Raw genomic sequence first — 16,439 nt, 5'->3', positions numbered from 1 at the left:
CATTATTGGATCTGGACTCAGCAGAGTCATGGCCTCCAGCTGCCCTCAGAGTCCCAGTGACTTGGAAATCCCTGTTTCCACCTGCCGTGGGTCAGATTGTGACCCCCAAGGCTGCTGTAGAACACGATCTCACTGAGGTGTGTGTCACTGGGCTGGTGGAGGGTGAGGATGAGTCCAAACCCTGTGCTGGGTCTCCTGCTCTGTATCCCATCCCTGGTTTCTGTATCCAAGGTGTCCTAAAGGCTGGAGCTGAGGGCCCGGTTTGTGATGTCCTTGGGGTCTTTCCAGAGGGGCCAACGAAAGAAAGGAGAGGTTATTTGTACATGGCAGGTGACTCTGAAGCTGGACAAGGCACCCCCAGTGTGGCTGTCTGAGGGATGAGCTGGTGTAAGACCCTCACTTGGGTATGTGCCCTCACCTCGCTGTCAGCACAGGGATGGTCACTGTCCTCTCTGGCAAGCTCTATGGCTTAGTTTTTGAACTGAGAGGAGCTTGTTTTGTGGCACTCTACCCCTCCCACCCCATTCCCCAACCCCACCCCACCCCCATTCCCGGCTTGGGACCTCTCCCTGTGAGCGTGACCTGGATGAAGACAGAGGGAGAGAGTGTGAGCAGGATGCATAACAGGGCAGATGATAAGGGCGGCTGGTATGTGGGCAGTGAGTGGAGCCATGTACGGGAAGGAGATGTGAACTCCAACAGAGATGAGGCCAGATGGAGATGTTAGGGTTCGTGAGTGAATGATGATGTCCCTTAAACTGACCATGAGTGAGAGCCCTCTGAATGTGCAAGGGGCTAGGTGAGTGTGTGAGGGGTGGGTGTGCGAGGGGCTGGGTGGGTGTGCGAGGGGCTGGGTGGGTGTGCGAGGGGCTGGGTGAGTGTGCGAGGGGCTGGGTGTGCGTGCGAGGAACTGGGTGGGCGGGCAAAGGGCTGGGTTAGTGTAAGTAATGCAATGGTTGACTTAATCTCATGGTGCAGATAAGATCATTTGTCCCCTTCCTGCACCATGTTGGCACTGCCTGGCACTGCCCACCGCTGCCACTGCCTCTCAAGCCACTTGCTGGATGTCCTGTGGGCAGAGAGGGTTAAAAGTCAATGCAGCTGGCCTCGATTGCACCCAGCAGGGGCTGTAGTGAGGCTCCACTGAATTTTGGGTCTGTCAGTGGAGCAGCCCTGGTGCTGACATTGAGAACGCTGTGTGATTGTACTGCTGGAGTGAGGAAGCAGTGAGCTGACGGGAGTGGGCGGGTGGGCAGATCAGAGGCCTCTGCGCTCTGGGGGAAAAGCCACCCTCCATCTGTATGTAACAAACCCATTTTTATATTCATCAACACCAGCAGTAGAATATTGCTTGTTTGTGGGATCTTGCTATGCATGAATTGCCTGCCAGGTTTTCTCACGTAACAGCAGGTGGCTCCATTTGAAGAAGGAGAACATTTTGGGACACCCTGAAATTTGATGGAATATTTATTTTTCTTTCATCAGATTTCCTCTCCCCTCAAAACATTTAATTTTTCAATCAGTTTGTAAATCTGTCCGCTGTGTGTGATCCAATCCGTGCAGCCAGGCATCGCCCTCCTTGCAGTTTATCCCCTCCTTTCCATTATAACATTACAGCAATGCTGGATCGAGAATATGGTATCCTGGATACACAAACAAACTGAGAACAAGGTTGGTAAAGTATAAACAAGCTGTGATTAGTGACATGGCCACTTGAACCAGTTGAAATATTTTGATATGAAATAGCAGATGCACGGCACAGTCTGAAAAACAAACATATAATTTGGTAAAGTCAGATATCAGGTAGTAACTCAGTGAGGGAGAAGGACAGGGGGTCAAACACATTGTCCCAGTTGGATTTAGGGTGAAAGTACATTCCTCGGGAAATTCCAATCCCACTGAAAACTGAAGCAAATATTTAAAAGGATCATACTATCTGTACAGCGTAGAAGGGAAGGCAGCTATTTGGCCCATCGAGCCTGCACCGAGTCTCCGACAGATCATCCTACCCAGGCTCTATCCCTAATCCCACATGGTGATCCTGCTAATCCCCCAAACCTACACATCTTGGGACACTTACGGATTGGCCTTGCTAAATTGCCCATCTAACCTGCACATCTTTGGACTGTGGAAGGAAACCCACATAGACACAGGGAGAATGTGCAGGCTCCATACTCCACAGTCACCTGAGGCTGGTATTGAACCCAGGTTCCTGGCACTGTGAGGCAGCAGTGCCAATCACTGTGCCACCATGCCACCCAGAAGTTCCTACCTTGATGGTTATTTTGTTTATAGTATTTCTAAATTTTCCAGTGTGGATTTGATCTGCTTCGAACCAGATTAAGATTTTCCAAATTATTTCTACTTGTGCAAGAGGTTTTTTTTTCAGTAGCCTATTTATTTCTCATAGTTATATTCCCCTTTTCTAGTCTCTTTGCTTGGAATAATGCAACTTTGGAGAGCCAGACTGGCCGAGCTTGGATAAGAGAAAGCTCCTTGATCCTTCCCTACGATTGGGAGGATGACTGTGAAATGATAGACTGGATAATTGATCAGTATGTGCAGGAGGATAACAGCATTTCCGCATTCTACAAGGGCAAGATCATTCAAAACTTAAAGGATGCTTTGGGAATCACATCTGTAGCTGCAAACTCTGAAAATCTCCCAAAGAGACTCCAAAACCACTTGCTGGATACAAACATCCCAGACATCCTGAAGGTAGTCAGCCAATCAATTATTTTCCTTATTCAAATTTAAATAGAAATGAGAAACTGCTCACCCTTTCCAGTTTGCTTATCTCGTCCTCTGCAGTTGATGTCAAGATTTTGTTTCACCCCCACATGTTACAGCTGCTGTCTGTAATCTAAATGTCCACTTCTCTCGTGTGACTCTGGATAAGGAATGGTAATGAACCAATTAACAGTCAGCATTTTCCCAGCCAAACTTCATCCTGTTCTTGTTTAGTGTCAGTAGATAAATATTTCCCAACAATACTGACTGGATAATGAGTAGCAGCAGGATCTCGAGTGGTTTATTTTCCCCTGTCAACTCTCCCACACCTATTACATCTCCAGCCAAGACCCAGCTCACTCTGAACAGAGTGGTTTGGGCAAAGAGACCTTCCCGTTACCCACTGCAGTCAACAATTAAACCATGGGGGAACTTTACAAATGCATTTTCAACATTACATTAAGCAATGCCATCTGAAGTCTGAAGCTCTGACGGCCAAATCAAATACATGGTAAATTTTAGTCAAATAGAATTTTTAAAAGAAATATAATTCTTGGGGCATTGAAAGCCACAGTGTATTTGGACATTGGCTTTTCAGCTGAAGGTTTGTACTTCTGCCTTACAGCGCGAGGGACACATGTTCGATTCCAGTTTGCCGTGTGTCTGAGTGAGTTTCTTCCAGGTGCTCCAGTTTCCTCCCCAGTCAAAAGATGTACAGGTTAGGTGGATTGGCAATGAAAGATGGTTAGACTGTTGCCTCATAGTGCCAGGGACCCGGGCTCAGTTCCTGCCTTGGGTCACTGTCTGTGTGAAGTTTGTATGTTCTCCCTGTGTCCGCATGGGTTTCCTCTGGGTGCTCCAGTTTCCTCCCACAGTGCAAAGATGTGCAGGTTAGGTTGATTGGCTATGCTAAATTGGCCCTAGTATCAGGGAGATCAACAGGGGAAATATGTGGGGTTATGGGGATAGGGCTTGGGTGGGATTGTGGTCGGTGCAGGCTCGATGGGCCAAATGGCCTCCTTCTGTAATAAATGGATTCAATGATTCTATGAAAATGCGCAGGGTTATAGGAGTAAGGTGGAGGGGTGGGCCTGGAAAGGATGCTCTTTTAGAAAGTCAGCGCAGACTCGATGGGCTAAATGGCCTCCTTCTTCATTGCTGGAATTCTGTGAATCCAAGTTTCAGCTTTGGGGCACTTTGTAAATGTACATAACATGGATGTCACCCTTTACCCCGTCTGAAGCATTGCTGGGCTCTGGCAGGGGTAAGGAGGATGCGATGGGGGAATGGGGGACACGGGGTGCCATGTACTGATATACGAAACACCTAGTCAGCATTAAAACCGAAATATTCTGCAGAGCAGGTAGCAGCTGTGCAGAGAGGAACTGAGTTAACACTTGGTTCCAGTGGAAGTTTCAGCATTTTCTGTCTATTTCAGATTTCCAGCCAGCACGGTTTCTGCTTTTTGATTAGTTACTCTGATTATACTGGTAACTATGGAAACAAACTCTTCACTTCTTCCTTGAAAAGAGGCCTGAACAATCCAGCACCACCCTCCTCCGCCTGGCTGAACTCGTTCTCTCTCTCAACAACTTCTCCTTTAACTCATCCCACTTTCTCCAAATCGAAGGTGTAGTAATGGGTCCCTGCACGGGCCCTAGCTACACTTGTCTTTTTATGCAGTATGTGGAAGACACCTTGTTCCTGTCCAATCCCGGTCCACTCCCACAATTCCTTTACCGGTACATTGATGAGGATTTTGGTGCTGCTTCATGCCCTTGCCCAGAACTCGAAAAATTCATCAACTTTGCTTCCAGTTTCCACCCCTCCATCACCTTCACCTGCTCCAACTCAGACACTTCCCTTCCTTGACCTTTCTGTCTCCATTTCCGGCAATAGACTATCTACCAATAACCGTTACAAACCCATTGACTCTCGCAGCTATCTGGACTACAGCACTCCACACCCTCCATCCTGTAAAGACTCTATCCCTTTCTCTCAGCTCCTTCACCTCCGTCGCATTTGTTCTGATGATGCCACTTTCCAAAATGGTGCTTCTAATACGCGCTCCTTTTTCCACAATCATGATTTCCCACCCACCTCAACAGAGTGCAGTCCATCTCCTGCGCCACGACCGTCACCCACTTCCCTCCCTCCCAGAAAGAAGTTAGAGTCCCCCTTGTTCCCACACTTCACCCCACCAGTCTCCATGTGAAAAGCATAATCTTCCGCCATTTTCACCAACTCCACGTGATGCCTCCAAACAGATCTTCACTTCACTACCTCTATCAGCATTCCGCAGAGACTGCTCCCTCTTCCACGATACCCAGCACCTCTCCCGTCACCCATGGCACCTTCCCATGTAATCCCAGAAGGTGTAACACCTGCCCTTTTACCTCTTTGATGCTTCCCATTCAAGGTCCAAAACACTCATTCCAGATTAAGCAGCATTTCACTTGCACTCTTTCAATTTGCTCTATTGCATTCACTGCTCCCAATGTGGGGTCTCCCCTATATCGGAGAGTACACTGGGTGATCACTTTGCTGAGCACCTTCAGTCTGAGTGCAGTCAGGACCCTGACCTTCCGGTTGCTTGGTATTTTGTCACACGATTCTGCTCCCACGCCCACATCGGGCCCTGGCCTGCTGCAATGCAGTCCAACACCGGCATCTCCTTATCATGACTGTTGCAATGTTCCAGTGAAGCTCAGCACAAACTGGAGGAACAGCATCTCATCTTCCGGCTCGGCACTTTACAGCCTTCTGATCTCAACATCAAATTCAACAACTTCAAATGATTTACTCTACCCCACCTCCACTCCTTTGTTTTCATTTTATTTAATTTTTTACTGTTCTCTACCTTTTATTTCTTCATTGTCTTTATTTTTCTTCCCCTCCCATTCTTTCCCCCTATTTTATCCTCCCTTTCCCTTCCTTTTCTCCCCCCACTTCCCCTTTCCCCACTTTTTCTCAATGTTACGTCTTTCCACACACACCCCCCCCAACCCCCACCCCCTCCCCCACCCCACCCCAAAAATCTGGAATTAAAAATCTAATGATGGCCATAAAACCAGTGTTGATTGTGGTAAAAACCCATCTGGTTCACTAATGTTCTTTAGGGAAGGAAATCTGCCGACCTTTCCTGGTCTGGCTTACATGTGACTCCAGACCCACAGCTTTTAAATGCCCTCAGAGAAAGTCAAGCTCAGTTCAGGGGCAATTAGGGATGGGCAATAAATGCTGACCCAACCAGCGATGCCCACATCAGCTGAATAAATAAAGATAAGTTTGGCTGAGACAATACTGACCATTAATTGGCCATCACCTGTCATTATCCAGTGCCAGGGGCATGTCCCTTTCCCCCAGGGGCAATACCCACCCCCAGAGGAGTCCCTTCAACAGCTTCATTTCTGGGTGAACCTGTTGAAAATACAGCGAGGGGGAAATTATAGGGGGGGCTAATTATTACATTAAAATGTATGTAAATACATGGAAATGAGGTTCTCGCACTTTGTGGGTGGAACTTTGCAACATCCTTGGTGAGACGTGAGGAAAATCACAGAACATAATCTCTAAATTTGCAGCCTGCGTCACTGTTCTGATGGTGAACGCAAGCTGAAAATCGCACCTACGTGTAACTGATGTAGTCTAGCAAAGACTAAAGGGCACAGTTAATATGTCAGAGAGCGTAGGAATGCTTCCACCTATACTAAAAGCTTAAAATAATCTCAAATAAGCTTGTTTCCATAGTGACTGTCTGCAGATTATCAGACACTAAACTGATGGAATTGAAGTCAGCTGTGGTCTTTTCATGATGCGATCTGTGAAGAGTTTCAGAACCATTCACAGGGACCTTTGCATCCTGTGGACTTCATTATCAATGGCCCACCTTGTGCTGAGCTGAGTGCGGTCTGCTCTGCTGCTCTGTGGCTGCTACTGATATTCACAGACTGACAGAATGATTCTGAATTTTGCATTAGACAATTTGACCTGACGCCTGATGGGCAAAAGAGTAAGAAAATTCATCATGTTTTATTATAATTGTATATATAATATTTCATCTCACAGAGTGCTTCTCTGAGAAACGTTATCACCAAGACACAAAAACAAATAAAATCAGAAATCCAAATTTGAGCAAATGTTATCTTGTTGCTCAAAGTTGGTTCCGTTCAGATGCTTGCTGTTTAGTGATTAATAGTATAATCAAATTAAGTATTTAATAAAAGCTATTATTTATTTATGAATGTCACAAGTAAGGCTTACATTAACACTGCAATGAAGTTACGATGAAAATCCGCTTGTTGTCACGCTCCAGTGCCTGTTCGGGCACACTGAGGGAGAATTTAGCACGGTCAATGCGCCCTAACCAGCACATTTTTCAGATGCCGATATGCCTTGCTAAGGTTTTTGATTGATTTATAATTTATTTAACATGTTACAAGTGGACAAACTTATACAAAGCAGACTGCTTTGTGAAAAATGATGCTGGAAAAGATGGTGTAACATTCAACTTTACAGCAAAGTTGTGACAAGTTTAATTCAATTTAGTTGGTCAAAGAGGAAATTGAACATCAGTTTTAATCAAAGCTTAATTGTTACTTGTTATAAGATCTCAGTCTGTTTGTCACTTCTCTACTGGGTTACTGCACCATGTTAATGATTTCCTCATTGCCTTTCTGTAGCTATATTCTGAATCAACTGTGACAGATAGCCAGCCACCTGAAGAAGTCTCAGATACAGAATCCCTAAAGCCCCTAAATTCCAGCCCTCCATCTCCTTGTTGCAGCGCTCCTTCAATCCTGAACACTATTAGTGAAACAGTCCAGTCTGAGGAAGACAGCCAGCCAGGTATTGTAGCAAATCAACACGAGTTTATCAGTCTATACCCACAGCTGTGTCTTCCACATACTAATGCTTCCAGCTTGTAAAATATACAGTAACTAACTGCATTTTTCATGATGGAAAATTTCATATCAAAACATTATTGTTAAAGTTACACGTTAGGAATTCCCACTCTGCTGCCCATCACATCCAGTGCAAATTCCTGTGTCAAATGTTTTAAGAAACTGCAAAGAAACATGCAGATAAATGATAGCCAAGGAATAGAAAACCCAAACTGACCTTCTCACCTACAAAGCCACATTTCTGATCTCCAGCCAGAATAGTTACTAACCTTTGAATGAACCCATCCAAACGAGGTTGTGACCATCCTGGGACAGATTTCTCCCAGCTACACGATAATATATATCAGGTGATTGTAAATAATTGGCCACGTTATTTATCTGACCTTTACTCAGAGCAGGCGGAGTTCAGAACAAGAGGAAAAGGCAGTGAGGAGAATAAGGAAAGTATGGGCAGAGAAATCAAGGGCCAGAGACAGATAAGGACAGAGCAAAAAATAGTAGGAAAGGGAGAAGAAATGTTAAAAGTGCTCACATTAAGGTTTTGTACGTGAATGCTCGGAGCATTTGGAATAAAATGGAGGAACTAGTTACATAGATAAATGTAAAAGGTTATGATATAGATGGCATTATGGAGACATGGTTCCAAGGGTGGCAATGAAACACTGAGGGCTATTCAGTGTTTAAGGACAGACAGAAAGGAAAATGTGATGGAGTTGCATTGTTGATCAAAGATTATATTGATATGATATTGAGGAAGGATATTAGTGCAGATGATGTGAAATCTGTACAGGTCAAGTTAAGAAACAGCAAAGGGCAAAAAACATTGGTGGGGGGTGGTATACAGAACATCAAACTGCAGTGGTAATGTTGGGAAAAAGATTAGACAGGAAATGCATGTGTTAAAGGAACATCTGTGATTATGGGTTTCAGTCTCCATATTTGCTTCAATCTTCACAAAGGAAGACATGAATAATTTACCAGAAGTTCTGCGAGAAACAAGTTTTAGTGAGAAGCTGAAGGAAATCCTCATTAGTAGAAAAATGATTTTGGGGAAATTGATGGGATTGAAGGTAAATAAATCTCCAGGTCCTGATAATCTCCAACCCAGAGTACTTAAGGAAGTGGCCCTGGAAATCATGGATCCATTGATGGTTAGATAAGGACACCAAAACTGCTACAACATTCCAGATGTTGCCTCATCAACATCCTATATAATTTCAGCAAAACATCCCTATCCCAATACTCAAATCCTCTCTCTATGAAGGCAACATACAATTTGCCTGCTGTACCTGTGCACTTACTTTCAGCGACTGATGCACAAGAACACCAAGGTTTCACTGGGTGTCCAACTCTCTCAATTTACACCCATTCAAATAATAATCCGCCTTCCTATCATTGCTACCAAAGTGGATAAGCTCACATTTATCCACATTATACCATAGCAGTCATGCATTTGCCCATTCACTCAGCCTGTCCAAATCACACTGAAATATTTCTGCATCCTCCTCACAGTTCACCCTCCCACCCAACTTTGTATCATCTGCAATGTGGAGATAAAACGTTTGGTTCCCTTTTCCAAATCATTAATATATAATGTGAACAGTTGGGGTTCGAGCACAGATCCATGTGGAACCCCACTAGTCACTGACTGCCAATTCTTTGCTTCCTAACTGCTAAACAGCTTTTGCTCCATCTCAAGACACTACCCCCAATCCCATGTGCTTTAACTTTACACAGTAGCCTGTTATGTGAGACCTTGTTGAAAGCCTTCTGGAAGTTTAAATAAACCACACCCACTGGTTCTCCTTGATCAACTCTACTAGTCACATCCTCACATCAGAACATAGGTCAAAAAGGATTGCAGGGCAGGAGTAGAATACTGGGGGAATGGGGTGCAGGGCAGGGGCAGAATGCTGGGGGGGTGCGGGGCAGGGGCAGAATGCCAGGGGAGGGGGGATGTGGGGCAGGGGCAGAATGCTGGGGGAGGGGGGTGTGGGCAGGGGCAGAATTCTGGGGGGGGGGCTGCGGGGCAGGGGCAGAATGCCAGGGAAGGGGCAGGTGGAATATGAAGAAAAGAATCAATTAGATGACAAGCAGAGGCAGTTAAGCCATGGATAATAATTTAATAATTCATATTATGCTTTGCTATTTCCTCAGCTGAGAAAGAGCAACATTGCAAAGAGAATCCTGAAGTGTGCAATTAGACAAAGCACTTTTAATTATCAGCAAAACAATACATACCCAGGTAAAGAGATAGTTATATCCTGATAATGATTTGGTAATTAGGACTTGATTATCCTTAGATTTGGATTTCTATAGAATCACCTTTAATAATAAACAGTTTGCAGAATCACAAGTGTGTTGCACAAGAATCTGAAAACCACACAGTTTTTAAATATGGGCCAATATTTATTGCTGGTCCTTTATTGCCTTGAGAAGGTGGTGGTGAGCTTCCTTCTTGAACGGCTGCAGTTTCTGAGGTGTAGGTACACCCTTGGCACTGTTAGGAATGGAGTTCCAGGATTTTGAGCCAGTGACTGTGAAGGAACGGTGATATATTTCCAAGTCAGGATGATGAGTGACTTGGAGGGGAACCTTGGAGGTGGCGGTGTTCCCAGGTTCCTGCTGCCCTTGTCCTTCCAGATGGTAGTGGTCATGGGTTAGGTGCTATCTAAGGAAAGATGGATATGTGTGTCTGAGCCTCCTTTGTTGTGTGGTCAGTTTAAAGGATCAACAGTAGACTTTTGTGACTTTAAGATTAAAGAAGGTTATTTATTCATATGAGGCTACAACCTTCATCAATTACTTAGCACTCACTCATGCGTGTATGCATGTACACACACAAGAACATAGGCACACAAAAATACATACACAAACGCACAGACACATAAAAATACAGATACACACATGCACACACTCATCTGCATGTTCACGTAACTACATGCACTCATGCAAGTTGTAGTTTGGATGAGTTCAGATGACTGGAGTCAGATATTGGAATTACTGTAGAATTCCCCCAAAAAACAATGATTGTTCAGCAAATCATGGCACTAGGCACTCGTAGCTTTAATATCAGGAGGTCTAGTTTCTTTACAGATGACTTGTGATTTAAGAATCTGAGGAAGCTTTTTGAAGATGTTACTGCCTATTCATAAAAGACAAAGGTCACACTCCCTTTTCTACAGCTGGAATTCTACTGCCCTGCCTGTTACAGGAATCGGAGTGGGCAAGGGGCGGACAATGGAAAGGTCCGTTGGCCTCGGGTGGGATTTTCCAGTCTCGGGGTGAGCTAGGCTGTAAAATCCCACCCATTGTGTCTTTCGGCAGACTGTCCGGATCTCTCTCTGAATCACTCTCTGAGTCCACAGCCAGCACGATGTAACAGGAGATAGATGGTGGTCTTTCACATTTAACTTTGAGATAACTTCCATATTCTCACTAGCTGTGTTTTGTTAAATTGCAAACGTGGGGAGTTGAGAGGTCCTTTGCTTTAGTGTTTGGAGTGAACTTCGAATAATGTCAGGTTTGAATGACACAAACGGGTGCTGTCTAGGCATGTCCATTCCAGGAGGAGGTCCCACCCAGGGTGAATCAATTAGAACTTTCTGGAAGCTTCACATAGTCTGTGTTATACAAGCAAAATTCACTTGACTGGTGGTAGTCATCTTTGCCGCCTTTTGAGTGCCAATTTTAAAATGTAAAAGAAAGTTCCAGAAGCTTCCACAGGAAGACATTCCTGTTTGAAGTTATTGATGTGACACTCGTTCACTGGGCATTACATCCAGTTATCCTTTGCCTGGTATTGGGCAGCGCTTTCAAATCACACCAGGAACCGTCTCTGAGAAATGGACAGAAATAAAAGAGGAAGCCCAATGTTTTATCTCTGCTCACCCAGGCTACAACAGAAAGTCCCCCAGTGTAACTCAAGGCAAAATTCTTCTGAGTTGTGTTAATGCAAAACTTTTTTTTTCTGAGGTTTTGTGCTTACTCAAGTAATGATTAAATAGTCCAACCTTTACTCTGTACTCCCTGATGAATATGAATGAAAGGGTTTTAACCAATCAGAATATTCATAAAATAAATACACAATGCAGATTTTAAATAAGAAGTTTAATTTGCCACCCTGAACTCCACAGCTGTGCTGTAATAGTGGGTGATGGTGTACATGGAAGATCAGATTGTAATTAAGTGCATTTGTAGCATTTTGATCAGAGTTTTATGAAACAGACAGTAATAGTGTTATAATGTTTAATAAAGGAGAAACTGCTATTAACATTGCGGTATTCCTTCTCATTTTTATCCAAAGCTTGCAATAATCCCTGGAAAGGTTGCGGTACTCTCCAAGCAATTCATTGTTTTAAAAACCAAAATCTCATTTTATTGTAGTAATTCATTTCATCATTGCCATAAAATCAGACAAAGGACCAGAGGTCAATCCTTTTGAAGCAACAAAATGTCTGCAAAATAACAGCAAAAAAGATAGCATTGCATCGTTTGATATTTTATATCTTTCTGTTCTTTCCACAGGGAAAACAAATCCAACACTCTGACGTTTACCTGTGACACCGCGAGTGTTAGAAACACCACAATGTGCTAAATCTTACAACAATTTAGAAATTGAAAATCTCCAACAAAATATTCTACTGTAACAGCCAAGCTTTTACTTTAAGAAGTGTTGGAATTAAAACTTCAACATATTCAGATTATTGTTTGTTAGAGAATACACATCTGTGAAATTCTTATTTCTAAGCTATTAATTTTTGACAGGTATCAAAGCAGTTTTTTTTAAATCTCTTGTGAAATTTTATACTGTTATGCTTTCAGTCAGGACCAGAAGTGTTTTTAGCTTTTGTTTAGATTTCGAAAACCCAGATATTTGCAAAAAAGAATAGTTTAAACAAAAGAATTTCAGAAACAGAAAAATCAAAGAACATGAACTGGAACAGCTCTGTGTTATCTTAAAAAGTCGGTTATGTTAAAGATGATAAAAATAAAATGAACAGAATTACTTATACTCTAAATCAAATACATTAACCCCACTTTCCATCTACATCCATTTTACTTACACGCCAAAATTGTCAACTCAGTTCGTTATCTAGAGACCAAGCGATAAACCTGCCACTTCTTGTTAACTGACTGAGAAGGACTGATATTTCTTTGACTTTCCTCTCACTTCCAGCAAGTTGCCCCTTCAAATCTTCTCCAACCATCCGAAGGTTGCAAACTCCCCATTCAGTATAGCAACGTTTTTAGATTTTAGAGTCTTAAAGCTAGCGACCTCGGGAGAGAACTCTCCTGGTTCCGATATTTATTAACTCTGGGAGTTTTGCAACGGAAACTCCCTCTCTCCCTTCAGCTTGTTTTTTTCTGAAATTCTACTTGCTGTTAGTAGATCTTCAGCTAAAACAGGAGTTTAATTTTTTTTCATGTACACCAAGGGCAGATTTTTCCCATCCCACCTGCCATGGGAATCGTAGTGGGTGGGACACGGATCATGCAACACTCTGTTGACCTCAGGTGGGATTTTGTGGCCTTTAGGGGAGCTTGGCCAGAAAATCCCACCCCTAGAATTTCAACTGAAAGGAATGTTTACTTTACCCAGTTTGTTCTAAGTTCTAAAACTCATCTGCATGAACCCAGAACAATACTCCCGGAACTAACTTATGTTGACTTTTTTTCCAATATCTCCTGGGCAACCTGGTCACATGATCATTCACTTTAAGCCAGTGGCTGTTTAGCAGAAATCAGATCCTTTAGAAACTTAGCTGTTAAGGAGACCATCACCCCGAGATAAGAAAACTGTTTTTCCCCAAAGATATATGGGCCGTCACAATGTTGTTGTACATTGATTGCAAAAGCCTCTGACACACCCATTCTATCTTCTCTGACAGACACATTTTTACAGTCAGTGATTAATTTTCACACACAATATACAGGCAGCTGTATCTATGCTGTTCTGAAAATGATGTCTGCATGTCTGATAAGCAAAGCAAAATTAAAATCATGAGGTGACTAGAATAATATGAAGATGGGAAAGAAGGAGTGACAAAGAAAATCGTTTATTTTATAAATAATTTATTAATTTCACCAAAGTGACCCATGATTGAGATCTGTCAACTCTGCACAATAATCCAACCAGAACATTTGTGGCCTGTACGATCCCAGAGCACAACATATTCATCTGATGTCATTTTCACAAAAAATTCTCTCAAGATTATTTTATAAGAGGGAGAATATGAAACTAAAATGGAAATGTAAATATTTTATCACACCAGGTAACGCACTGAGATAGCACAATCAACTTTATTTGTCCACAAGAATCACGTGTTTACAAATGACAAACTGAAGGATCAATTAATTGTTCAGAGTGAGATAATGAGGGAACCTAATAGACTGCAACAGAATCACTCAACATCATCTCGAGGAGACTTCAGACTGCAAGATAAAGACAAAAGGAAGACAATTATTATCTCATCCCTTTCAGCTTTGACAATGGGTCATCAGGACTCGGAACGTCAGCTCTTTTCTCTCCTTCCAGATGCTTCCAGACCTGCTGACATTTTCCAGCATTTTCTCTTTTGGTTTCAGATTCCAGCAGGAATTTGCTTTTATCATCTCATCCCTTCTTTGTTGGTATATCTGTAAAAATGTTACAGATTTTCTAAGTGGCCAGAATAAGTTCTGTCAAAGCCTGTTCATAGAATCCCTACTGTGCAGAAGGAGGCCATTCGGCCCATCGAGTCTGCACCAACCACAATCCCACCCAGGCCCTATTCCCGTGACCCCACATATTTACCCTGTTAATCCCCTGACACTAAGGGACAATTTAGCATGGCCCATCAACCTAATCCGTGCATCTTTGGAGTGTGGGAGGAAACCGGAGCACCCGGAGGAATCCCACGCAGACACGGGGAGAATGTGCAATCTCCACACAGGCAGACACCTGAGGTCGGAATTGAACCCAGGTCCCTGGCACTGTGAGGCAGCAGTGCTAACCCACTGTGCCATCGTGACACCCACTGTGCTGTTTTGTTAATGTGAAAAATGAATAGTAAAGACCAATGGGGAGACATATTTCTGAAATTTCTACTCATAAAATAAAACATTACTACAGAAAATTTGGATCCAGTACCTTCAATCTGCTCATTGTAAAAAATATTAAAGGAAATTAATTTTGGAAATCTCAGTTTAGTTTTCATCAATTGCTGCTCTGTGGTGTAACTTCCCCCAAAGTTTCATTAATTAAGCTGACCCAGGTTGGGTTAAATGTGTGTTACTGGGGGACAGAGATTTACCCCACATGTCATCCACATTATATTTCACTGAGGGAAGTGATTTTGCTATTGACAGATATAGAAAGACACCTGTCTCCTGATTCCCATACAACAGTTTCCGGGAAAGGATTTATCCTCAAACAGCAGAACAAAGAACAAAAAAGAGCAAAGAGAGTTATAGCACAGGAACAGGCCCTTCAGCCCTCCAAGACTGCACTGACCATGCTGCCCGACTAAACTAAAACCCCCACCCTTCTGGGGACCATACCCCTCTATTCCCATCCTACTCATGTATTTGTCAAGATGCCCGTTAGAAGTCACTATTGTATCCGTTTCCACTACCTCCCCCCAGCAACGAGTTCCAGGCACCCACCACCCTCTGTGCAAAAAACGTGCCTTGTACATTTCCTTAAAACCTTGCCCCTCGCACCTTAAACCTGTGCCCCCTAGTAATTGACTCTTCCACCCTGGGAAAATGTTTCTGACTATTCAACTTCAGAGAAATAGTCTCTGGGTCATCCCAGTCTCCAGGGCTCAGAGACTCAGAGCTTTTTCTTCTTTCTACAGCTCCCAAAAAAAAACTGAACCTGGTTTCTCTCTGTGAGCCTAGACCCACCTGGTCAATCAAGCCCCACTCTGCAAAACCCCAGGGGAAGACAGTAAAATAACAGAGGCAGCATTTGGCCAAATTAAAACCAACATTCAAGCAATTAAGACCAATTATGCTGCTGCAGTAACCGCAGAATCCAGACAAAATGGCACTGATAATAAAACAAACTGCTGAAACAGAAGCTGCACAAGAAATATGACCCAAATACATTTCTTAAAGGCACAACATTGTCACAAGCTTTACATTTGAAACAGAGTATAGAACTTAAATGGGTTGTTAAATGGCATCGAACGGTGTCCCCACTGGGTGGGATCAGCTATAATGACCTTTCATTCACCTGAAACAATTTCTCTCACCTTTGAAGGGCATGATATTTCAGCTTAAAAAAGGAAGAAGAAACTTTAAATTCTGTAATCCAATTGGTTGAGAATATATGAATGTGCTTCCAAAATAAATGCTGTAATGTCAATAATTAATATTATCAATTATTATTGCTAATAATTATGAATAATCATTGTTATCAATAAAGTTGTGATACAATAATACTATCTATTAATCAGGACACAGGTTGGAAATAAAGCCTGTAACCTGTTAACCAAGACTCCTGTAAATGTTAAATGAATTAGGTTTGGTGATGGGAATTCAGATCAGCATGTTATCAAACAATTGGAAAATGTGTGGTATGAATCTTTTGGTACAAATATGCCTCATGTAACCTTTCACTGGTTTATTTTCTATAGGAACCTAACAACACAATGCCAGCAGAATGTAAGGTCTGGGGCTGTTACATTCTGCCACCATTCCAAAGAGAGCGATTTGCTCCATTTCGATGTGCATCGCTCTTATTTTCGCACAGCAAAAGCTTTGAATAAGATAGAGAGACTCTCCCCTAATGTGACACTCAACCAAACAGATCTGCCT

At 43.0% G+C, this 16,439-nt stretch overlaps 1 long non-coding RNA gene across 1 annotated transcript; it reads right to left on the bottom strand.

Annotated features, from left to right (window-relative positions):
* Positions 1–1,481: 1,481 nt before the first annotated feature.
* Positions 1,482–12,911, bottom strand: LOC145357860 (uncharacterized). Its single transcript, XR_013889377.1, has 3 exons — positions 12,701–12,911; positions 2,780–2,890; positions 1,482–1,763 (listed from the first exon to the last, which is right to left on the bottom strand). It is a non-coding gene; the product is annotated as an uncharacterized LOC145357860 (long non-coding RNA).
* Between the last annotated feature and the right edge of the window lie 3,528 nt (positions 12,912–16,439).

Source organism: Carcharhinus amblyrhynchos, chromosome 24 (assembly GCF_965287045.1).
Source record: "Carcharhinus amblyrhynchos chromosome 24, sCarAmb.v2.hapA, whole genome shotgun sequence".
NCBI classification, from domain to species: domain Eukaryota; kingdom Metazoa; phylum Chordata; class Chondrichthyes; order Carcharhiniformes; family Carcharhinidae; genus Carcharhinus; species Carcharhinus amblyrhynchos.
This window is presented reverse-complemented; position numbering and strand designations above follow the sequence as displayed.